Source organism: Dasypus novemcinctus, assembly GCF_030445035.2.
Source record: "Dasypus novemcinctus isolate mDasNov1 chromosome 12 unlocalized genomic scaffold, mDasNov1.1.hap2 SUPER_12_unloc_1, whole genome shotgun sequence".
NCBI lineage: Eukaryota > Metazoa > Chordata > Mammalia > Cingulata > Dasypodidae > Dasypus > Dasypus novemcinctus.
In genome coordinates this window covers 1,776,803-1,803,313 of record NW_026688129.1, presented here as the reverse complement: position 1 = coordinate 1,803,313, position 26,511 = coordinate 1,776,803, and the positions used below count along the sequence as shown (strand labels likewise).

The window sequence follows — 26,511 nt, the reverse complement described above, 5'->3', positions numbered from 1 at the left end:
AGTTGGGACTAGAGTTGATAGGTTTATTTCCAAGAGACTTAAACTTCTGGGCTTTCCATTTCCCATTTGAGCCCTAAATCTCAACAGAGTTGCAACACCTACTTTCCAGGTCTTAGGACCAAGGACAACTGACAAGGAGATGATAATGGACAACAACTATTCCAAGGAACAGGGAGAGTGTACAACTACAAGAAGATAGTCTCATCCATCTGCCCCATGGGAACTAAGCCATCTTAATTAGAGTCAGAGTTGGCATCACCATCCCAGAATCCTCATGCTTGGTGAATGAATGCTCCACCAGCATAGGCTTATTGCTATTCTACCATAAACTTATTGTGATTCTAATGATGGAATAACTTTTATCATTTATGTGTTAGCAGTGGCCACCAAAAGTTCTGAGAGGAAGGAGAAGCGAAAATAGGTATTATATGTGGGCATTTTCAGGACATTCCCTTTCACAAAACAGGCCATTATATGTCTTCTCATAGCTTACAGATTTGTCTGGAAGAGAATTTAAAATATAATATAAAGTATAATCCACAGTTAGTGGCAGTTTTCCTATAAGTGTTCATCAATTGTAACAAATGTACCGCACAAATGAGGGATGTTATTAATGTGGGCAAGTGTGGGAAGGGGAGAGAGAGGGGCATATGGGAATTGGGAAGGGGAAAGATTTTCCTGAGCCCTTTAATGTACCCAACTGCCAGGGCTTTCTCTTTCTTTCTAAAAGTTCTGAGGAGGGGCTTCCTATGGCAGATTAAAACTGTTTTCTAGGCTGGGGAATGAAGAACCAGTTTGACCTGTAGTTTTCCAATTTAAACCTTTTAACACATTAAAATAAGGGTGGTTATTAATCCTCGTAACAAATTTCATGAAGTAAGGGGAATATCCTTGAAAGCTTCTATGGAAAGATCTTTTCTAAATTATAATTAAAACAAGTTAAATGTATTGTAATATATTCCCAAACCTCGCATTCAGTATGTTCTTAAAATGATTCACAGTTTTACAATTTTATTAAGAAAATGTTATAAGCCCCTTGTAAATGAAATAAAAGAACATTCTTGGAATCCAGTATAATGGCTTCAATTTTCTTTAACTTTGGTATGCTCTCCTTGTGTTTATATAATACCAACTAAATTAATTAATATTTATTGAATCTTTAAGAGAATGAAAGTTGTAAGTTCATGTTTAATGAAATTAAGTTAAAAGAAGGAAATATAGATCTGCCCTCCCTTCAATGAACAAAGTAAACTTCAGTGGTTACTAATTATAATATTTTTACAAGATTTGTTTTATTTATTTATTCCCCCCACTCTGTTGTTTTTGCACTCATACATTCTTCTCATGTCTTCTTTTTTCTTCAAGAGGCACTGGGTACTGATCCCTGGACCTCGGGTGTGGGAAAGACACGCTCAATCACATGAGCTGTCTCATCTCCCCTGCCTGCTGCATCTCTCACCGTCTCTCCTCCGCATCTCACTTTGTTGCATCATCTTGCTGCGCCAGCTGCCCACAGCATGGGTTGCCAGGTCTCTGTGGCGCGGGCCATCCGCTGTCCCCCATTCAGGCCATCAGCTCTCCCTGGCACAGGCTGACAGAGCTCTGTGATATGCAGGCCAGCTGGTCTTCATCAGGAGGCCCTGGAAATCAAGCGTGGGACCTCCTATATGGTAGGCGGGAGCCCAGTTGCTTGACCCATATCTGCTCCCCTGATGTACTATAGGAAAATTATTAGTAATTGTGAATTCATAAGCTTTCAAATCAATAGTGTCTTTTGTTTTAGCCTACACTTGTGAATGATTAACTTGTGCACTGTCCTTTAGAATGTTGTAATACTGTTATGCAGACAACCCCTTTACCTAGTAAGCAAAAAAACAAATGTTTAACAGGAACAAGTTATCAGAGGTGGCGTTTGCACCTCCCGTTTGTATCCTCTGTAAAACTAAAAGCTGAATATCTTCATGTTCCTGCTCAGAGTTCCATGTGTAGAACAGAGCTCTTTGGGGCACAGTGTCCCTCCTCAGGGGAACTGGCCATTGCCCTGGAGATGGGCATTGTTGTTCTAGGGGGAGCTGACAATTCACAAGTTGCATGATCACCCTGAAATCATAGATTTGGTCTCGTATAAATTGGGGCACATTTTGGCTTCTGATTCAAGTCTCACCAAGGCGGCGCTGCTCTGCCTGGGACTGTTTTTCCAACTGGGACTCTGATTGTCCACTAAAGGGACTTCCTGGCCTTGTAAAGGATCAGATGTTATTTTCCCCCAGTTTGGTGAGTGTTTATACATACTTTGTTTCTTTGCTATACCTCTAACTAATTATTTTCTATTGTGATTTCCCAGTTATTATCATTTGATATCACCTGAAACTCATTTAATTGAATAAAGCTGTTTTATATAGCGTTTAGACTTTTTGCCTTTTTCTTAGCAAAACATTCCCTAATTGTAATTTAATAAAATTATTTCAATGAAAACTATCCAGTCTATGTGGTTATGCTTCATTATGAGTTCGTAAAAGCATCTTCTAAACTGAAGCATATAAATGGCTAGTTCCAGGAAGCCATTATTAATTAAGAATGTAAATTGATATTAATAACAAAAAGTAGCTTCATTGCAAGAAATCCTGTGAGAGGCCACCTCAATCTGCATATTAAAGAAGTAAAGGGAAGCGGATTTGGCCCAGAGGATAGGACGTCCACCTACCACATGGGAGAAATAAAGAAATCTACAACTGAAAGTAGTGGTAAAGAAAGGTAATCTTGATTGTATTGGGACCAGTAGTTTTCACAAAATAATGAAGAAAGTACTTTCTACTGTAGTGCTCAAGTATAATATCCATTAATTTACATAATCACGTCAAAAGTAATATCATTTAGTATGTTATATATTGCCTTGGAAATATTTATAAAGTTATAAAGATTAACAATACTGAAGTCTATCTCATTTACACTCTCTTGTGCATCCCACCCTGGCTGAAGTTCCCTGCATGTTGCCTCTCCATTTGAGTTCTTGGCTGAGGTGGTCACTGATCTCTTCAAAATTATCTACCGCATCTCTGGTTACGTTCCTGAGGTGGATGGAGAGGACGTTGCAGTTTCAGACTCCTGGAGCAGCTGGCGAGGGCTTGATATGGCCAGTTGTCCAATGAACACTGCCTTCAGATTGGTTCAGTTTCTTAGTGCTGAAGGCCTGTATGCACAAGGCAGATGAAACCCTGGAGCCTTACCTTCCTAGTCTCTCTCTAGGATCAACTGTGCTCCAGCATGCTGGCTATGTGAAGGACATAATAAGTAGAGCAAAAATTACCGGAGTACTGTGAGTAGAACTTAAAACACAATTGGCGTTATTACCTGCTCCTGTGGAGAGAGAACATGTATGGTATTGCAAAACTGGATCTGAGATGTATTCACTGCAGCTGAAAGAGAAACTTATGCATTGATTAGTGCACTGATTGGAATTAAGTACTGTACCTATACACCTGATGAATGTAATTTCTCTTCTACATCATATGCAGAATGGTATCGAATGTGTCAAAAATCTTGATAAGTTCATTCATTTCATAAGGAGTTAATGAATGTGGCTAAAAGAGAAAGAAATGGCTCTCTTAAGTACCACCTTTATTTTGTTTGCAATAAGCTCATCTTGTTGTTGCGTATACTATCTTTGTTAGGTTATGTCTAAGGCAGTGCCTATCTTCACACCTCTCCTGCTGTCGTAAGCATAACCACTACTGTGGGAACCTCGGTTGGCCATTTATACCCACACTCATCAGGTTCACCACAGTCTGCCCCTAGGGTTGACCAGGAGCATAAAGAAGTCAAGGAAGATTGCTGTTTCCATCAACTTTGGAGGAAGTGGCCTCTGAAGGCCCCTGGCCTTTCCCACGCTTGGGTTCCAGGACATCGTGACTGGCCCCCTTTTTGGGTCTGTTTACCACCATCTTCTTTATTCTTTTAGTCGGACCATTTACCTTCAAAAGTCTAATTAAGGTTATTTCTTTCATAATCAATGCTCTACTAGTCATGTGGGGATTTCATCCAGTTCCCGCCAGGGTGCTGGACCCATCTTCCCTGAAACACAGAATTGCCAAGTAGGTTCATTCCCAGTCAGGCAGGGACTACCACCCTAACCAGCAGGAATTAACTGCAGAAGAATGACCTTTGCCCCTCAGCAGCCCTTAAGAATAATGGCATGAACACTCTTTAAGGGGGAGTTGAGGCTGTTTAGCATAGGGAAATGAGAAGATGAGCCACAACATGGCCAGTAGACACCGTGGCCATGAATCCCCACCGAGTCCTTGACCTTGAGGTTCCAGTTGAGACTCTTTCCTGGGTTGAGGAGAGGTGCTGGATATCCGGATCAGACTCAACATTGGCTCCCACCATTGGTAGGGTAGCCAATAACAGCTTCGGCCCCTCTTATTAGCATTGCTAATGGGAGGAATACTTAATAATTTTAAAAGTGTCACACAAGCCAGTACTCATTTACTCTGCCTATAAAAGCTCACACCAAATTTTTGTGATTATTTCCATCCATCTCTCCATTTCTCTGCAAGCTCTGTCCTTTCCCCCATTTCTTAATAAATTCTTTTTCCTGGCCTAACTAAAAAAGAAAGGAAAAAAAAAAGAAAAAAGAGAGATGCTACAAGCAGGTGGTATAGATGCTGCTGTGAACATGATTCAGTGACTTCCACAACTGACAGTTCCCTCACTGAGCAGCAGAATGTCCCCAGGTTTCAGGGAAGCCTGCATGTGCATTTCTGAAATCTTAGAATGTTACCCCATTGGTAGGAGAGCAACATTTTCATGGTTTCAATCCACACGGTTATTAATACTGCATATATTTTCAAGGTGCTTAGTAAGAGAATCACAGTAAAATGCGGCTTGCAGAATTTTTATGTTCATAAAATCTAAGATCAGTACACAAAATGAAATCATTTCTTTCTTGCTAGAGGTTATTTGTAAAATAAAGTGTTGACATATAGTATGTGTAAAAGTTACTGATGAGTCCTTGGACCATGTGATGTGCACAATTCATAAAATGTGGTATATGCAAAATGTGATATATCCATACAATGGAATACTACTCAGCTGTAAGAAGGAACAGAGAACTAATACGTGAGATAAGATAGGTGAATCTTGTGTACCTTATTTTGAGAGGACCAAGCCAGGCATTGAATGATAAGTACTACATGACTTCTCTGATATGAATTAAGCAAATCAAGCTGTCTCAGAGAGTTAAGAGATGGGAGGTTAGGCTTATAGGAAATTGTGGGAGCTAGGACAGTTGTCAATGGACATCTACATGGGCGAAATCTATGATAGAATGGAAGTAAGTAGTTGTGCACAGAAGGGATAAGACGGGGACATAGACATACTATTGGGTGGGGCTTTGAATGCTAGAGGTCAACTAGGTTTGGGAGGATAGGACAGATGGTCTGTGAAGTTGGGGGAGTTTTTTGGGGGAGAGGGTGAACATGGGAGATTGTCAGGTGTATGGTTGAAAGTATAATGTTGAGAAAAATCTTTAGAAAATAGAATAAGGAAGTGTTATTTGTTTAAGGAGTCTGGTGGTGGCACCTGGCACAGGGTGCACGTGGGAGAGGCTGCTAGGGAGTGTGTGAGTGCTCATCTCGTCCTAGAGTGTTATATCATTGCGTGGAGACCAATGCAATGAGCAGGAAGGTGCTGTACTGCCGTCCTGGGGAGGCCTGATATTCTCAAACAGAGGGTAGGGTGTCTCTTGAGAGCATTGGTGTCTCCCAATTGGGGAGGACAGTCTAGTGTCTCAGTCCTTCAGCATTGTTGCAAGAATGTGGAATCTGGTTCTTCAAGCAGTGAAGCTTGGTTGTCCCTGGGGGTCCTGAGGAGAGGTGGAGAGAAGAGGTGAATAGACGGAAGAGGGGTAACTGGGGTAGGGGAAGTGGTCCACAAGGTCATGCAATGATCGACAAAGGGCATGTTAAATTTTACCAAAAATTTGTGAAAGTGTGTAGTCTAAAATGTAAATCATAATGTAAAAAATAATGAAGCTAAAGATTTTAAACTGTGTGCAGTAAAATATAAGCTATAATGTAAACCATAATGAAACCATGGTTAGTAGGTATGTTTCAATATCTGTACATCAGCTGTGGCAAATATAGCATCCACATATAAAAAGTCATTGCTGGGGAAGGGGGAGAAGGGTTTGATATTGGGTATATAGGAGTGCCCTGTATTGTATATGTGATTTTACTTTGATATAAAACTTCTTTGAGAACAAAATTAAAAATTAAAGAGGATGTGGACACTGAGGAGTGGACGTGGTTGCCTTGCCACTACATACATTTCAACACGTATTACTGTGATGAAAGGCAAAAAGTAAAAAACAACTTTAATATTTTTCATTTTTAATACCCCAATTTATTTTTTATTTTTACTTTTTCTAAAGTAGTGTTATTCTATATTTAATCTTAAAACCTATCAGTACTATTTTATTTTCCTACTAATTGAATTTGGCAATATGTCAGTCTTCTTTTTTGAAGAAGTTTTGGATCACAGAGGGGTTCAGCTATGACAAGGGAGGAGCACCCGTGTGGAGTGTCATTGATGGTGGACACATGGTTCGGAGGGAGTTTTCCAGGGCATATGTATAGGGTATATAAAAATGTTTGGATATTTGTTGGATATTGTCATAGAACCTACTATGACAACCTAGAGTTACACATGAAAACTGAGGGAGTGCTGAGTTCCTTGTCAACGGAACTCTGTCACATTCCCCAATGGAACAGCAACAATCCCCCAAGGGCAGGGGTAAAGAGCAGTGGTGAAGGATGGTCCAGTGATAGGCCCTTGATACTGATGAGTTTGGTTTTGAGCGTGTGTGCTTGAAATTTGAACTAGGTGTAGAGCTGCCGGGTGCCTAAGAGTTACCTCCTAAGAGCTTCTATGTGGCTCAAATGTGGAAACTCTCTAAGCTAGGCTCAGTATGTAAATACATAACCTCCCCCCCAGCATGGGACATGACTCCCGGGGTTGAGCCTCCCTGGTGCCTAGGTATTACTACCAATCACCAGCTGTTGATGCAACCAGAAAAAAACCGTGAATACAAGGTGGAAATGGTAAAGACAAATGAGTTTATAAGGCTAAGAGGCTTCAAAATGAGTTATGTGGTCATCAGAGGGTCTCATGCCCATGTCTGCAGGATTCCTGAGACAGCCAAAGTAGATACAAGCCCAGATAGTGGTACTCCTGAGGCCTACTGAGACCCACAGTCATTGCAGGGGGCCCTGGAGTTGAGTGCCATGCCACTGGGACCTACTATGCAATTTGTGCTCCTGAGTGTGATGGAGTTGGATTGAGATGTGACCTTTCTATGTCTGCCTCTTCTGTCACTTTTAGTGTACTTACGGTTTGCATTCAGGTTTGTGTATACTCAGGAGACTTGAATCTCTGGACTGTCCATGTGCCAGCTGGAACCTTAGTCTCAGTAGAGTGGCAACACCTACTCTCCTGTTCATTGGACTTACCCTGGTCTTACCCTATTACCCATGTCAGCTAACAGGGAGGTGAAATGTTCAACCACCACATCCGTTCCCTCAATGAGCAGCATGTAAATGCATTACCTTCCCCCCAGCATGGGACCTGACTCCCGAGGATGATCCTCCCTGGCGCCAAGGTATTCCTACCAGTCACCACCTATTGATGTAAGCAGAAAATAATCCTTGAATACAAGGGAGAAATGGTAAAGACAGGTGAGTTTATAAGGCTAAGAGACTTCAAAATGAGTTATGAGGTTTTCAGAGGGGTCGTGCTCATCCTATGTCTGCAGGATTCCTGAGACAGCCAAAGTAGATACAACCCCAGGTGGTGGTATTCCTGAGGACTCCTGAGACCCACAGTCATTGCAGGTGGCCCTGGAGTTCAATGCCTTGGCAGTGGGACCTACTTTGGAATTTGTGCTCCTGAGTGTGATTGAGTTGGACTGAGATGGCACCTTTCTATGCATGCCTCTTCTGTCACTTTTAGTGAACTTATGGTTTACATTCGGGTTTATATATATTCAGAAGACTTGAATCTCTGGACTCTCCATGTACTAGCTGGACCCTGATCCTCAGTAGAGTGGTAACACCTACTCTCCAGTTCATTGGATTTACCCCGGTCTTATTCTGGTACCCATGTCAGCTAACAGGAAGATGAAATGTTCATCCACCACATCAGCTAACCGAGAGTTTCTACAACTGCATGCAGGAGAATTCCATCCATCAACCATGTGGGATGTACGCCCCTTCTCTATTTAGAGGTAGAGTGTACATTTCCGTCCCAGGCTCCAGAAGATGAAAGAATATAATGTGCTTTGGAGTGGAGTTGCTGGCATTCTACTATAGAACTATTGTGACTCTAGCAATGGAAGAAATTGTATCATTGATGTGGAGTTGTTGGCCACGGAAGATGCTGAGGGCTCTGAGAGGGAAAAAGAGGTATGATAGTGGGCCTTTTTGGGACTTGGAGTTGTCCAGAATGATATTGCAGAGTCCGATGGAGGACATCATATATCCTTCCTTAACCCCCTGAATGGACTGGGGGAGAGTGTGCACTACAATGTAATCCACAGTCGATGTGGTATATCAGTGCTCCAGGATGTATAAACCAAATGCAGTGAATGTGCTTCACTGATGAAAGCAGATGTTGATATGGGACATGTGGGTTGGTGATTGAAGATTGGGGTAAACGGGAACCTCATGTTTTTTGACGTATTTTGTGCGATCTACTTATCTTTTTTAAAAAGGCAATAAAAAATTAAGAAATTTAAATCAATCAAATGCCTCACATGAATGATAAAAATCAATGAAATCACAGTACTTAAATACAATAAAAAACTAAAATTTAATAATCATAAGAACAAAATACTCATAAATATCCATAAGCCCAAATTCAGAAATAAAATGCATTTGAAGACATGTAATTGAAAACACCTTTCAAGGTAATTGATACTGCAAACATGCAGATGTAAAGATAATGTCCAGTCTTTTACCTTGGGACTTGAAAGTTGGTGGCTAGCATATATAGATGCAAACCAAAGTTGCAGAGTGCAGAAGAATATTCGATGAAAATTTGTAAAGACATGACATTTTTGAAAGCATCTTTGGGGTTGATTGAAGTCTAGTGAGGATCCTGATGTTCCTAAAGAGAAGCCTCATTTTGAAGGAGGCATAGCTGTCTTTTGAGAGGCAAGTTGGCTGTGAAATTCCTTCCTGAGAGCTCATACCATCAGGTTAATTTTGAAAAACCGGCAAAAAAAAAAAATCAATGAGAAAAAGCCCTTCATTTTACAGACAACGAAAGGAAACATACACATGTCATCTGTTTTTATTTAGACATTGATTTTAATTTTGAAAATGGATAATGAAACAACCTTATGTGGGTTAATATGTAAAGAAAATTCTAACATTTTCTGTGAACACTAACCTAGAGTCCCAAGCTCTTAACAATATACTAAAGGTGAGAACCTGTTAAAAGTAATGGCACGCTAAATTCTTGTTTGAATAAATTGAAAAGATGCATGTAAAAAAATGAAAATTAAGATCATATCTAGATTTATTGTAGTTGTTCCCTTTGAAAATGTTAAGTAAGGGGCCATAATCAGATGGAAAAACAAAATAGAGAATGGAGGTAAGGAGTGTGAAGATCCATACTTAAGAGTGGATGAAATTTGGAAGCAGGAAATAGGGAAGCAAGCTCCTGTAGATTTTAGTATCCAACTGCCTGATGGGACCTAAACGCCCACTGAACTAGAAACAGAGTGTGCATCAGCATCCCCAAATCTTCAGTATTGTGGAATGAAAAGTGGACTAAGGTAGACTTATTATTTTACTGGACTTATTATTATTCCAGCAATGGAATTACTTTTATCATTGGTATAAATGCCATGGCCACTGGAGGTTCTGTGGGTGGGGAGAGGTAAGAACAGGAGTAATACGAGTGCATTTTTGGAACACTGGAGGTGTCCTGCATGATACTGCAATGATAGATAAAGCCAATGATCTATTTTGTCACAACATATAAAATTATGTTGGGCAACTTTATAATGTAAACTATGGTCATAGTAGCAATGCTTCAGTATGTGTTCATCAGGTGCAACAAATGTACCACACTAATGGAAGGTATTGTTCACATGGGAAAGTGTGTGAGGGGGTGGGGCATATAGGAATCTCTTCTATTTTTTATATAACATTTATGTAATCTAAAGCTTTTTTAAAAATTGAAAAATAGAAAGAATCACGCTTCCATAGTTTTAGCATTGCAGTGAAATAACAGCGAGAGAGAGAGGTTTGTGAGGTTGAGAAAGCTATCCTGAATCATACTAAGGTCCAGAATTTCAAGAAAAAAGTTCGTATATAATGACAACTAGAAAACATATTCAAGCCTATTCCCGTGGAAAAGTAATATAGGTGAAGAGTAATGAGTAATATCACTGCAAATAAATGAAAGCTCTTGATCTTGATACATTTTGTATACTGGAATATACTTTTTCAAAAGTAATGTAAATAAAACTAGATATAAAAGGTTATAATAAACCAGATAAGAAACCTTAAAATTCTGCATGATCTTGCAGTAATGGATTAAGGCCATGTTAAATTTTATCAGATTTTATAAAAATATATAGTCCAAAATGTAAACCATAAGGTGAATCATTGATGGTGGTTAGTTAACTATGTTTAGATATTTGTGTATCAGTTGACCAAGTGTACTTTCCACACATAAAATCCTATCGTTGTGGGAAAGAGGAAAAGGGGAAGAATGTTGGTTATATGGGAATCCCCTATATTCTGTATGTGACTCTACTATGACCTAAAATTTCTTTGAAGAATAAATGAAAAAAAAAATATGACACTGGGTGCATAAATTGAAGAAAATGTCACTGTACATACAGAATAACTGTCTTACCGTGATGAAAGGCAAAATGCAAAAAAACGTTACTTTTTCTTCAAATGTTTTTTCATTATTTTTCAATATCCCAATTTTTAAAAATATTTTTACTTTAAAATTTTTCTCTTTTATACTTATGTATAAAACGACTTCACTTTCTTAATGATTTTGTTGTAGGAATAATATAGGCCCTTTTTTCCTGAGTATCAGACTTCTTTCTAACAGCTAGAAACTAGAAACAGTCCTAATATAAGCAGGTGAGTAGATGAATGCACTGGGGGGGGGGGTATATGCATTTATTACGATACTAGAAATACTACTCAGTAGTAGAGTCATGATTACTTCGGATTCACAATATGGATGGATTACCAAATTGCACCGAGTGAAGAAGGTGAAGAAATAAAGCACGTACATTATGATTCAATTTTTATAAATTCTGGAAGATGCATCGTAATACAGTGTTACATAAAGATTTGTCCTAGCTGGGCACGTTTTGGGAGTTGGAAGAAGTAGGATGGAGGAATTAGAAACGGAGAAGAGAACACTTGTAGGGTTGTTGGATTTGCTCACATTCTTGATTGTGGTGCTGGTTGCGTGAGTGTATGCATATCAAAGTACATAAAGAATTTTATAATTTAAATGTATGTCATTTTTGAGATGTCAGATATCCCTCAAGAATCTATTTTTAAAAAGTAGATATATTGGTAAGGAAGGTGATATGGAGACATAAATGAGGATCCATGATGTGACAGAGACGCCTGAAGAAAAATTCCTGAACCCTGGTCCTCTGCCTGTTACTCAGGTAAACACTAGAATGCATTCACAACACAATTGATTCCTACTACAGAATGGCATCTGTCCAGGGTGTAAACGTCAGTAAGTTTGTGAAACTGTGTCTTGTTCACGTAGGAATTCCAGTCTAGTGATGTAGATTTGGGCTCACATTTACCAAATATGTGTTCATAGGCATGTCACTTAATTGTCTTTTATTCTTTTTGTAGTTTTACGTCTTTTGTAGTTTTACGTCCATGAAGTGGAGATATATTGATACTTATTTCCATGTTTCATGTTCTTTTGTTAAAATGAAATGATTGGTATCAGTTTTAGTTTAGCACAATCATATAATGTGAAATCCCATTTTCCTGAATGCTACCTCTTCTAAGGCCACCAGGACACTCATATCTGCTCTAGGCACTGTCCGGTATCCAACACTAGACCTTGCTTTATGGTGCGAGGAAATGACAACTGGGTCCCTAACCCAGCTGATTGAAACCAGCTCAGTCCTGAACCTACAACTCTGGGAGAGGAGAGCCCCAGCCCTGGGATTCTGAGGTCTTCACATTCATTGAGTAGAACTGAAAAGCAGCAATTTATCATGGGGTTTTAGCTTAGCTAGGTTCATAATATGGAAGTTTAATAGAATTTTTTTTTGTAGAAAAATAAATATATTGGCTTTGTGAGTGAATGTGAGTGAGAGGAAGATTGACATTGTGGGAGCATTTTCTCAAGGTGTTGAATGTTGGGTGCAGATGGTGGAGTCTGGGGGAGAGTTGGGTAATGAGTGGGGAGTCTCTGAGACTCTCCTGGATCCTTTGAGTTCACCCTCAGTAACTAGTAGATGGGCTGTTTCCAGCAGACCCCCTGCTGGGGTGTCTGCTGATTGATTGGGGTTCAGGATTGATGGAATGAAGAAGCACTACACAGACTATGAAGGGCAAGTCCATCATGTCCAAGAAAAATGCCTAGAACCTACCATGTCCTCCAGTGGATAGTCTGAAAGCCAAGAGTATGTTGGTGTATTACTGCGTGAGATAAAATGAAGAGAGGTAGTGTGAGCCCAGATTCAACTCTCCCCTGCAGAGGGGCTTTCAGGGGTTGCTCATGGCCCCACAATGCCAGAGTTGTGCAAAGGCAGGAGAGGTTGATTTTGTCATCTGGAATATTCCCTAAGGGTCTGTGTTTCTCCTGTACCCTGGACAGCTCTTCTTTGAGGTAATGAGTAGCTCTGTGGACACCTGTAGGGTCCAGCAGCTGAGAGCAGAGTGTGTAGCTTTGCTGACCAAGGACTGCGTTTTAACCAGAGGAGCCTGCCAAGGGCTGCAAAACTTGGCTAGCGATAGTAGCCATACTGACTCACAGCTATAGCTCAGCCATCCCAGTCCAAGATGCCTGCCAAGGACAGTTCTAGCTGTCATCTACATCCATCAGCCTGTATGCTCAAAACCAATGAAGATATGCTGTGTGGACACATATTAGGGAGAAGAATATAGGACATCAGACCTACAGCTGTACAGGAACAGCAGGACTGACTGTAAGGTTGTCTCAGTAACACCAAGCCCATAGTTCAAGGCCAGGGTTTGTGCTTGTGGAAGTCAAGAAGATGCACCTCAGGGATAATGTCAAAGAGAAGGTGAGGGGAAGGTCAAGATCACTGAATCAAAGTGCAGGTGCAGGGCAGGTGCAAGGGACCTCAAGATTTTCGAGTCCAGGAATGTGAACTATGGTGAGGTGGAGACCAAGGACCCAAGGATAAGTGCAGGGGACCTCAACATTACTGAGTGCCAGGGCAGGACCTGCTGCAGGTGGAGGGAGCGTTTGGAACCATGGAGTCCAGCTTCTCTAGTCAAGCAGGTGAAAGGGGGACCCAGCCACATGGATTCCAGGGGCCAGGATTTTATCAGTGCCAGGGGAGTTTAGGAAGACTGAGTCCAAGGCAAGATTCAGGAGAAACTGAGGTCCATGGAACCAAGGGCTCAGAAACAAAGTAGTCGGAAACCAGAAGCATTCATGCCAGGGATGAAATTTTGAAAATCCAGTCGGGAGATGTCATGAAATCACAACTTACAGATTTTTAGGCATACTTGTGCAGCATCTGAATTTTTCTGGAAATTTAGGAATTATCATGAAATATATGGTCCTGTCCTTTAGTCAAATCATCCAATTAGAAATGGGATAAAAGACACAAAACCATAATCACACTTACATATATACCAATGTACTGCCACATAAACACGTAAGAATGTAGACATTAGGATCCATAAATGATATATGTTCATTGCCATAAACCACTAACACAATCACATGCTAACCCACACTCAGCCATTCGAGCCACCCCAGGCTAACACGTATACTAAGATTCATGTACACTACTACACCCAGGTTAATCCACACTCTTTCCCACTTAGACACACACAGACACAAAGACATCATTTCCCAGAGTAAAACATAGCTACCCACATGCTAATGCAAACACATGAACCCATGAAAATGTGCATAGCATAACCTGTGTTACGTACATATTGATATAGAATATCAAACACATTATCACATATACTTAGGTTAGCACCTGCAAACATACCCGCACATATTAGAAAGGTAGACGCTATTGGTAAGTTGTTTTCTCTCTAAGGAGAAGAAATAATCAGGCTAATTCAAGAAGGTCCTACTTAAGCTCTCTCTGCCCTGGTTCATCAGATGGGCATCAGTGATTCATGGATCCTTCACTCCACCTAGTGGCCATCCCCACTGTGCCAGCTGTGGGGGGGCATTGGTGGCTGGAATCCCACTACATTTCTCTCACAGTGATTCTTAAACAGTGATACACTGCTCTTTCCAAGACAGTCCTGGAGCTCAGCTGAAACAGGAGCTGGTTCTTTGGCGTATCTCTGGCATCGATATTCTGCTCTGGTAGAAAGGTTTGGAGTAGGCAGTAGAAGTGAATGCAGTGCCACTCTTCCACCGTGATGGTATTCTCAGGACTGAAGGATCCAGACTTAGTTGGAACACTGGGCTGTGATGAAGAACCTACCAAAATATGAGGTGACAAAAGGGTCTTCGAGGGTTTCACCTGATGTGGGCCTGACACCCCCTGCTGTACCTGACATAGGACACATGAGGACACGGTTAACCACAGTAAGTGAGATGAAACCTCACCATTCATCCATCCCCACCAATCCCTAAGACACTTGTGAACTCCAAGATTTCCAAGTCCATGAGGTGATCTCCCTGAGGACACACCCAGTTCACAGAGAAGAGAGTCATAAACTTTCCAATTCTGAATCTGTCCTTACCCTGGAAGCAGGGGTCCTCGTGTGCATGTGGGAGAGCCCTTCTTCTAAGCTATGGGGAAGCTCAGTAGGGACATTGTTCCCCATGGGCTGACAAGGATATGTACCCACAGTGGGCATATACCAGACTAACAGAGGCCTTCTGCTTCAGAAGGTGCCCTTCCTGTAAGTTCTTAATTATATACTTCCAGATTACAAACATAAAGAACAGCAGTACACTCATTTTGAGAGGCCCAGATGGATCACATGTGTGCCTATGAAAAATGATTTAAACATCAAAGACAAACACACATAGAATAACACATATTTACTGTACACTAGAAAATAAAATGACCACTGAGAAGGTAACACCTGAGGATTGGTCCACCAGGGCAATGTATTAGGCTGAATATGTAGCACCAAATATATCTAGGTTCTTAAACAAGACACTTGCGAATGATGGCTGATATGCATGAGGGTCTTTGCAGGTATGATTCAAGATTTTGAGATGAGAATTCCTGGAGTTTTCAGTGGGCCCTATACACATTGACAGGTGTCCTTGAGGACGAGAGGGATATTAGGTAGCAGGACAATAACAAGACAATATAACTACTGAAGTAGACTGATCACATCAGTTTTCAACATGGCCAAGAGGCCATGAGTGAGCGAGTTCAAGAAACCCTACTCTAGAATCTGAAACTAGATTCTCTCCTAGGGTCTGTAGAGGAGATGCATTCCTATAAATACCATGATTTGGCACAATGAATCCTATTTCAGACTTAAATACGAGAATTCTAAGGATGGTAATACATGTTGCTTTGATTCCCAAATTTATCCTCTTCGAAACAGCCATAGGAATCTCATGCCTCCAAGGAGGTGTATGTCCATCAGGACAACCCTAGTAACAGATCTGTGGCCCATGGATATGTCTGTGTTCAGGTATTTCTGTCAAGGAAAGGACTGAAGGAGGGGGTGCTGATCAGGACTGTGCTTGAACCGAGCCCCGCCTGTGAGCCCCTGGCTGGGAGGCCAGTTACTAATGATTTCCCTGTCAGAGCCTTAGGGCTTTGGAGATTGGAAATGAGCTGGAAACAGAAAAACTGTCTTGGTTTTAATAATGGCTAGCTTCCCTTCTAGTTCATTTATTTAAAATTCACATACAAAAGTTGTGAGGAGGATTGGCTGCCCTTATTGGGGAATGGTGAAAACAAGACTGAGATGCATTGTTTGTAGCAGAGCACACTGACTGCAGAGCTCTGGAGAAAAGGTGGGTTTCCCTTGCAAACAGATGTGTAAAACACAAGATGGAATTTGAGGGGTACTAGTAGATTCATCCCCATGTTGATTATTGATGACCATGCTTTCCAGCACATGATATTTTCCAGATACATGAAAATTCTATTTTTAACACATTGGGAAGAGCCAAAATATTCTGAAATACAGTTGGCCAGTTAACAACACCACCAGTTATTTCCGAGTATTCTCATTTTTCACACTCTCACTAATCCATATTTTGTTAATACGAAAAAAAAATAAAGACTTATAGCTGTATTAGTCAGCCAACGGGGTGCTGATGCAAAGTGCCAGAACTCTGTTGGCTTTAAAATGTATTCATTTGGGTAAAAGTTTACAGTTACAAGGCCCTAAGAGTCCTACTCATTGTTTTCTCAGGAGAGTCAGTTGCCCGGAGTGGAAGCCGTAGGGAGGAGACCTCTGCCTGGGCTCCCAGGGCTTCCTGCCTCAGTCTCTGTCATAGGGCTGGTTCCTTCCAGGCCTGCTCAGCTGCTCAGCTGCTCTGTTGTCTTCAGCTGCAAAGTGACAGGTGAGTGACTCTTCTCTCCCCATGGCCACAGGATGAAACAAAACAGAGCTCTCTCCTCTTCTGTGTATCTTCTTAAGTAAAGACTTTTGTATCAGTCCACCAAGGGGACAGCTCTCAGTATAACCTACCTGTCTGCCTCTCCCATTTCCCCTAGAATACTTTCTTCCATTTGTATGTTACATTTATTAGAATTGATGAATATTGGCGCACTGCTACTTCTATGCTCTATAGTTTTCATTTTAGTTTACACTTTTCCGCATACAATTTTATAGATATTGGCAGAATGTATAATGGCCCATAACCATCATAACAATGTCATGCAGAAAAATTCAGTTGCCCTAAAAATATTCTGATTTCTACCTTCTTTTCTCTCCCCCTCCCAAAAGAAAGTCTGGTAACCACTTCCTTTAAATCAGCATTAAAATGTTTTCTGTTATTTGAATGATACAAGATCTACTTTGGTCCCTGGTTGCATCCTTGCTTATGTTTATTCATTCCTCTATCTTGAGTGTGAAATTGTGATGCTTGCTCTCCTTCAGATAGCATGGAGACTTAGATCTTATAGGGCAGATGAAGGAAATGTTTTGTTTGCAGTTGTAGATACTCCTTGTCTTTTGGGATCACTTTATTAGTTGCTCTGGGCAAATACAATGATCTGGAGAGTAGGTGTTCTTGCACCTCTGCTGAGATTCAGGGCTCAACCAGGATATGAAAAGCCTGAAGATTTAAGTCTCTACCTTGCCCATTTTCAGTTGGTGTAATGGGTAGACTTTGTCAACTCAATCAGGTGAAGTGTGCATTTGTTTGGTCAAGAAAGCACTGAGCTAATTTCTATACAAGGGTCTTTCCTGGACTTTAATCAGTGAGTTGATGGCATAGATGGCAGAATTCTTCTACAATCAATGAGGAGATTGCTGTCAGCAATGAGTGACCTCTCATCCTTTTGTTTGAAATTCTTAAAAGGAGAATGATCTCATCATTCAGAAAGAGAATCCCCATCTCTATATAAGATAGCTAGCTTCTCCAGTGGGAGTTGTAAAGCTGACTCTGCCCTCTGATTATTTTCAAGGACCTTAAGAACCCTCTGTTTCCACTAATCAAGAGGCTACTGACAGTTCATGGCATTGTTACCAGATTTTGTCTAGGTTCTTGACTGAGCTGCAGAAGTGAATTTCAAGAGCACATAGAGGGGAAAAAAGAAGAGCACATCTGTTGAGTTAGGCCAGTAATTTATTCAGGTCGGGTGGGAAGAGAAATGGGAGAAAATGACGGATCACAGGTCCCAGGTAGAGAGAAAGATGCTGAGAAGTGATCAAGCAGGCTGAGTTACAGACTACAATTTCCCATTATAGTTTATAAGTGTCCAGGTTTGACTTGCATGTTGATCCATGTGGTAGAACTCAGCGGGAGAAGGGTGCAGAAGGCAGAAGCAGGGCAACCCAGCACTGGGACTGAGACAGGGTGAGGCGCTTGCGTTCAAACTATAAATTATTCCACACTTTGCTAACGGCAGGGTATGTGTTGCAGCTGTTTGTTGTTTTGATTGATTTCCTCTCCCATCAATCCCCCAGGAGGGCCCAATTATTAAGTCCTTGTGGAATATCCTGGGCTTCTCCTGGCTTGTGGAGGAAATTGTCTTCTGGATGCCAGAACTGTTTGAGGGGTCCCACAGCCATCTTGAGGTTACTGATGTCCCTCTGGACTCTTTGCCAGGTTCCAGATCTGACTCTTGACTTCCTGTCTTACTAGCTGGCTTCAGCATGTGTTGGCAATAGTGATCCAGAATATCACCCCATGGTATGACTCTTTCAATGTTCATAAGAGGCAGGGATCTGGACTAGCGTGTTTTTAACCCCTTTACGTATTTTGTGGAGAAAGAAGGTTTTGTTCTTGAAGCTACAGTTTTGAGATGTCTGAAAAGAAATTTGGGTCAGGATGAATTTATTGATTTGGGCCTGTTTGAGAAAAAAGTGGCATTCACTTGGGCTCAGAAACTGAGGCTTGCAGGTAGGCAGAAGGGGCTCCCAGGGCCCATAGCAAAGGCAAAAGGGAAAGTCATGATGTCTTCCACCTTCCTCAGTGTCAGTCTAGGTTCTGCCCACATCTGATGGGCGTGTCTCTAAGAATATAGCTTTTGATTTTCAGAGTAGGGAGGGAGCCAGAAACTTGAAGCTGGAGGTGAGATGAGAGAGGGAGCCCAGGACGCTGGCTGGAAGGCCCTTCCCTGCCTCCACTCCCTGGTCCTGGGAAGAGCTTCAGCTCGTTGGTCCTGATCCCACTCAGTCCAGCCCCCTCCTGGGCTCCCTGAAGGGCAGAACTCGTTCTGGCCTCATATTATCTCCCTCACTGCCTTTGCCTTCTCTCCGTAGGACTACTGAGCTCTCAATCTCAGGTTTTTCTGTCATAGAGTCACACTCATTAGGTTTTCTTGGGAAGGGCACTCAGCCTTCAACTGTCCCATTGAGTACCCATGACTCTTGATGAAACACTTTGTGCTTCACTTCTGTATGTGATTTCAGCATTTTCCAAGAGAGAGGAACTCACTTGGCCTGCGTCCATGCAAATGCACAGACCACAGGACCCTGGGACCCATTCTCTATTTCCATATCTCTGTGTGTACATATAAAATATGGCTTGAAGAGCTACAGATCAATACCAACAAGAAATTCCAAGGCATTCAGATTAGTTGGTCTTTTGTGCATTAGTGATATTACTCCATGATAAAACATAATTTATTTTAATATTGTTATCACTTAGAGTTACTACTTACACAGATAATAATATTAATGAGAAAAACCCATTTGGTACAATGAAGGACAGGAATGGAGTAGTTTCTGTATGTCAATCCCATCATTTTGCATGTGAGTATCACTGTGTGAGACAGGCAGGTCTTAGAGGCTTTGAAGCTGGGTGAGCTGAAACTCCTGAATCCAGCATAGATTTCCAACAAGTAGATGGGGTGGAGACAGAGGAAAAGGTTGAGTCATAAAGCCAATTTATAAAGCAGATGCTAGTGTGTTAGCAGTGGGCTTTTAGAATGGACTTTCTGGATAGGGGAAGCTGGGTGAGATGACCTGGGTGGACTGCAAGGGGGTGGCACATGGAATGGGGAAGGGGATTGAGAGGCTATGACAGAAACAAGGCAGGCGTGTTTTCCTGGAGCCAAGACAGAATTTGTCTTAGTCGAGAGGGTGGTGGCAGTGGCCATGCAGTCACTGGGAAGGGGCCCAGGGGGAGGGGAGCCCAGGAGTGAGAGTCAAGAGAGGAAGGACCATGGGTTTGGGGATCCCTGTGCTAATTCTGGGGGGAGCAGTTTCAGAAGCAGGTTCTTACATCCACTTGCCTGGGTGTCATGAAGTTACTGAGTATGTATCGATCAGAGTGAGAACGGTGATGTGGGGTGTTCCTCGGAGAGGAAACAGGGCCCTGCCAGTAACCCCTCCTCCTCATCCCACTCTTCCATTGTCCTCCCTGACCTGTAGCCCGGATGTCAGCACCCTTGTCCTGCACTGGGAGCCAGGCCCAATGCATAGAATTCTCAGGAATTCTTCCTCCGACTTATATTTAAACCAAGTAAGTCATAATAGAGATTTATGTAGCATAAAAGTTACATTTCTGAGGATATGAACTGCCCAATTCGGTGCACCAGCAGAGATGCTTTCTCACATTGTCAACCCCTGGTGATCCTCAGGTCCTGCCCGATGGCACAGCCAGCTGCCTGTCTCTTCCGAGAGCCCTGCCTTCCCCTCTAGAATCTACTGTGTCCTGGAGATGTGCTGTGGGCAACCAGTCACAGGGCTTGTCTCATAAAATAATCAGAGAAGGAAATGAAGAGCTGCTTTATGGCTATTTGCATTTCTTTCTTTTTTGTCAATTATGGTAAAATATACATGATTTAGTTTAAAAGGGTTTGAATCAGAGGGAAAAAAGGGAAATTATATGGCACACTTGTTCTATGACACCTGCAATTTCTAAAAGTATAAAGATAGTTTTATTAAATATAAGGACAGTACAGGTACAAATGAACACCTGACTTCTTCTAAAAGGTGACATTGTGATAAAATATATACATATATACACATAATGGTTAAGGGTGGCTTGCTTGTTTCACCGTGGTACAGTCGTTTCTGGCTTGATTGCTCGTTGCTTTAGAGTCTTTCAGTTCAACTGCAGCGGTGTTGTCAGGTGGCATTGCAGAGCTGTAAATGTGGGCAACACATCTGAGTTGGGTTTCAAAAGAAGATTTCAGGCCCACCAGTTCCGAGTCTAGGAAGGCTGATTAGAGGCACCGCTGCAGAGCAGGGAGCTAAGAATGAATTCTCAGGTGCTCTTGTACTGGTTTTGTATGCTGCTGTATAATTAAAATGTGGTGGCACATTTGTGGCTCGTTGTTTCCTTCCTGGTGGATCTTGGAGATTCATATCATGAGAAGAAATTTTGGTGGTGGCACAGATGGATGAGACTCTGTTTGTAGAAATTTCAGAAAATGTTCTGAGAAAGAACTATTAAGTACACGCTGTCGACTAGGTTTCAGAGATGTATTGGGAACACTCTTTGATCTTCCTCCAAGCCACCCACTCATCCACCTGGTAACTGCACCCTGGCCATCAGTGAACAACTCTTCCGTTTCCTCCTTTTTCATACCCAGACTGCTTCCCATTAATCTTAATACCTCACGACACTTGGTTTTTGATGTCTGAAAGTATCTAATAAAGAGCTTTCTCATTAGGACTTTGTCCACTTTTCCTTCTGTGCTCTGTAGTACATTCATCAGTTTCTTTTGTACCTCATCCAGCATTTGTTGTTGGCATGCATTTTGTTTTTTAAGATTTTTAACTTGTTCCTCCTTCCCATCTACTTGTTCTCTCAGTCTCGATGCTGAGTCTAATGCAGCATTCGCCTCATCCAAACGTTCCTGTAGTGATGAAAGTTTTCCTGCCAGATTTTCTGCCTTTGTCTTCCATTCCCTTACAAGGTGGTTTTGCTTTGGTAGTTCGGCAGAATACATAGCTTTTTCCTCTTGCTGGAAACGGTCTAGTACCCCCTGCAGGTTGGCTAGGGAGAGAGCATACTGCTTTACTTGTTCTTGTGAGATGGAAAGCTGTTGTGCAGTTTCATCCCTCTGTGTGGAGACTGCATTCAGTTGGACCTGCAATGATGCTACCTGCAAACTGGCTTGACACTTTGCGTCCGTCATTGCATCAGGGGATGAAAGTAGCTTGTCTTCCAGTGCTGTGACTTTCTTTCTTAGGCTGTTCTCCCTGTCTTCTGCAGCCAAAGCTTCACGAGTAGAAGAGTCTTCTGATTGTAAAACATGCTTATGCAGGCTCTCTAGCTCCCGGTTTAAGTGTAATTCCTTGTTATGTAAATGTTGTAGCTCATTCTGCAGGGCACAGTTTTCCATTTGTTTCTATTTCAGGGCCAACAGGACTTGATCTCTCTCCTGTTGAAACACAGCTGCCTTCTCCTGCATGGATTTCACTGCATTTAAAAGCTGATCTAACTCCCCAGTCTTGTCCTGTTCCTTTCCTTTGAGTAGTTGTTCCAAAACAAGAGCCTTCTCCTTCATTGCCTGGCACTCAAACTCCCTTTCTTACTGCATCATCGACATCATGGTATTAGCCTCTTTTAATGCTTGATGTTCTGTTTCTTTTACCCTAGATGTTTCTGCTATTTTTTCATTTTCCTCTTTCAGTTTAGAAATGTCCGTTTCTAAAATTGATATTCTCTCCTTCAGGTTTGTTACTGCCTGCCTTAAAAGTTCATTTTCATTCACTTTATTAGTGAAATTTTCATTTAACGAAAGTTACTTGGCACTTTTTGCTTCGATTAAGAGGTCTTTTTCCTTACGTAACTTTTTAAAAACATCTCGTTTGTCCTTTATCTCCTTAACTTCTGGATCATTTAGTTCATGCCGAGTGCCTGTGTGGTGAAGAAGTGCCCACGCAAGTGAGTCATGCAGCAAGATGATGATGCAACAACAATGAAAAGTGAGTGAATCCAGAATCTGTACTGTTCTGGTTTCTCTTAGAGTAATGCCCAGTTGCCCAAATGAAAACTCTCTGAGAATTGGACCTTGCTGTGCACTCTGCTCAGATGCTTTTCTCTTGGTGCTTTAGAAGAACAGATGGGATATGGTGGTCAAGTCAAAGCTCTCTAAGCAAGTGTGGGGACACTTGTGGAAGGGCACATGCTTTGCTTGTGCATACATCTCTCAAGCCCATTTTGCTTTGTGATTCCAAAATTCTTAATTGATGGAGGAAAAATGTTGCTGGGATAAAGACCCCTGCAAGGTAGTTTATAATCTGCTGCTGCTTTTTGTGGATGTCCTTTTCAAAAAGGGGTCAGTTTGAAGATGCCCCCACTTGACACTCTCCTCTTCTAGGAAATTATATATGTCAAATATACTGTACACATTTAGATAACCTTATCTGAAGTCAATGGAAAGAGAAAGAAACAAAAAAGGTAACATTTATATCTTAGACACAGAATAGCAACCCGACCGCAGCATCAGATGGGTCCAGCTCATCTTCCTGGTCATTAGGAAGCTACACCATCATTTACTATTTGGGAGCTTGGAGGACACAGAGTATCTCTGATGCATTAGTGTTTAACCATGAATTGCTCAGGGAATATTCAACCTTGGACAAAAGGGTAGACTGTTTGGAGTTTTCAGATTAATTCTGTGCTAAGTCATTTCCCTCATATCTCTTTAGAGTCAGATGAGGAAAGGCACTGGGGGCCGTGCTGGGGCTCCCAGGGTACAGAACTAAGGCAAAAGGGAAAGTCATGGTGTCTTCCACCTTCCTCAGTGTCACTCTAGGCTCTGCTGTCATCTGATAGGCATTTTCTCTAAGAATATAACTTATGATTTTCAAAGCCAGGAAAGGAACCAGAAAGTTGAAGCTGGAGGTGAGATGAGAGAGGAAGTCCAGGAACCTGGCAGTAAGGCCCTTCCCTGCCTCCACTCCCCGCTCCTGGGAAGAGCTTCAGCTCGTTGGTCCTGATCCCACTCAGTCCAGCCCCCTCCTGGGCTCCCTGAAGGGCAGACCTGGTTCTGACCTCACAGTCCCTCCCTCATTGCCTTTGCCTTCTCTCCTTATGACTACTGACCCTCAGGTCTTAGGTGTTTCTGTCATAGAGTCACGTTCATTAGGTTTTCTTGGGAAGGGCACTCAATTTCCAGGGAAGAGTACCCATGACTCTTGATGAAACACTTTGTGCTCCACTTGTTTATGTGTTGTCAGCATTTTCCAAGGGAGAGGAACCACTTGGGCTGTATATCAGCACATGCAAAGACACAGGACCCTGGGACTCATTCTCTATCTCCATATCTCTGTGTGTACATAAAAAATGTGGTCAGAGGAAAAAAAATATGGTCAGAGGAGATATAGATCAATACCAAGCAAAAATTCCAAAACATTCAAATTAATTCATCGTTGTAGGTCATTGATATTACTCCATGGTAGAACACATGATTTATTTTAATGTTCTCATCACTTAGAATTTCTACTTACACAAACAGTAAAAATATTAATAATAAATGACAGAAGCCGATTCTGTGCAGTGTGAAGGGTAGGAATGGCATAGTTTAAGTATGTCAGTCCCGTAATTTTGCATGTGAGTATACTGTGTGAGACAGGAAGCTCTTAGAGGCTATCAAGTTGGGTGAACTGAAACTCCTGAATCAGGCATAGGTTTCCCACAAGCAGATCGGGTGTAGAGGGACGAACAGCTGGAGACATGAACCCAATTTATTAAGCAGGTCCTAGTGTGTCAGCATTGGACTTTCGGAATGGGTTTTCTGGATTCGGGGAAATGGGTGAGATGACCATAGGTGGACTTCAAGGGTCTGGCACATGGAATGGGAAAGGGGATTGAGAGACTCTGGAGGCACTGATGAGGAGACAGGAGATATGATGTCCACAAGACAGTCATGTCTTCCTGGAGCCAAAGTAAACAATGTCTTGGTGGTCAGGGTGGTGGCAGAGGCCGTGCAGTCACTGGAAAGGGGCCCGGGGGAGGGAGCATGGGACAGAGAGGAAGGATTATGGGTTTGGGGATCCCTGTGCTAATTCTGGAAGGAGCAGTTGAGGAAGCACATTCTTACAGCCACTTGCCTGGACTTCATGAAGGCCCTGTACATATATCGATCAGAGTGAAGAAAGTGATGTGGGGTGTTCCTAGGAGAGGAAATACTGGGCCCTGTCAGGAGCCCCTCCTTCTCATCTCACTCTCCCCATCTGTATTCCCTGACCTGTAGCCTGGATATCAGCGCCTTGTCCTGCACTGGGAGCCAGTCCCAATGCATAGATGCAGGAATTCTCCCTCACACATTAAGTTAAATCAAGTAAATCATAATGGAGATTCATTTAGTGTGAAAACTTACAGCGCTGAGGCTGTGAAGTGTGCAAATGAAAGCACCAGCAGAGATGCTTTCTCACCAGGGTCAGCACTGGTGATCCTCAGGTCCTGCCCCGTGGCACAGCTGGCTGCCTGTCCCTGCCGAGATCCCTGCCTTACCCCCCCAGAGTCCACTCCCTCTTGAGGCTCAGCTCTGGGTAACTAGCCACAGGTTTCGTCTCTTAACAAAATCAGAGAAGGAAATAAAGAACCGTTACATGGCTATTTGCATTTCTTTCTTTTTCCCTTTTATATATTATGATAAAAGATCAATGTTTTTAGTTTAAATGGGTTCAATTCAGAGAAGAAAAAGCATATTATATAGCAAACACTTTTCCTATATATCATCTGTAATTTCTAAAAGTACTTTAAGGATGTTTTTATTGAACATAAGGAAAGTACAACTACAAACAAATACGTGACTTCTTCCAAAAGGCCACATTGTGATAAAACATAAACACCTAATGTTCAAGGTTGGTTTGCTTGTTTCAAAGTGCTATATTTTTTCTAGCTTGAGAATCACCTCTTGCTTTAAAAAGTCTTTCAGTGTAGCTCCAACATTGTTGTCAGTTAACATGGCAAAAGGGTATATATGGGCAACTCATCTGAAATGGCTCTTAAAAGAAGATTCCCAGGCCCACCACTTCCAAGTCCAGCTAGGTTGATAAGAGGCACAGCTGCAGACCCTAGGTAACACTGGACTCCCATCTGCTCTTCTGGTTCTGGTCTCTGCTGTATCTTTAAAACATGGTGCTACATTTATGGCTAGTTTTGTCTTTCCTGGTGAATCTAGAGGTTTCATGGCATGAACAGAAAGTTTTGGTGCTGGGACAGATGTGTGAGATTGTTTCTAGAAATTTAAGAAAAAGTTCTGAAAAAGAACTGTTAAGTACACTCTGTTGATTCAGTTTCAGATGTGTGGTGGGGACACTTTTTGATCCCCCTGCAAGCCAACCATTCACCCACCTAGTATCTCTGCCCATGTCTTCAGTGAAAAATAGATCCTATTCTTCCTTTTTGATACCCAGGATGCTTCCCAAAAATCTTAACACCTCATGACATTTGTTTTTTGGTGTGTGAAAATGTCCAATGAAGAGGTTTCTCATTAGAACTTTGTCCACTTTTCCTTCTGTGCAGTTTACTAAATTCATCAATATCTTTTGTACATCATCCAGCACTTCCTGTCGGAGCTCATTTTCTCTGTTAAGTTCTTCAATTTGTTCCTTCTTCAGATCTAACTGTTCTGTAAGTCTCAATGCTGCGTCCAAGGCAGCATTCACCTCATCCAGACGTTCCTGTAATGACACCAGTTTTACATCCAGATTTTCAGCA

The 26,511-nt window shown here is 41.9% G+C and overlaps 1 long non-coding RNA gene across 1 annotated transcript in view; it reads left to right on the top strand.

Annotated features, from left to right (window-relative positions):
• Positions 1–23,007, top strand: part of LOC131277397 (uncharacterized) — an 84,780-nt gene extending 61,773 nt beyond the window's left edge. The window contains exons 4-5 of the long non-coding RNA XR_011648142.1: positions 16,626–16,776; positions 22,685–23,007. This is a non-coding gene — a long non-coding RNA (uncharacterized lncRNA). The remainder of the gene's footprint in view (positions 1–16,625; positions 16,777–22,684) is intronic.
• Positions 23,008–26,511: the final 3,504 nt, after the last annotated feature.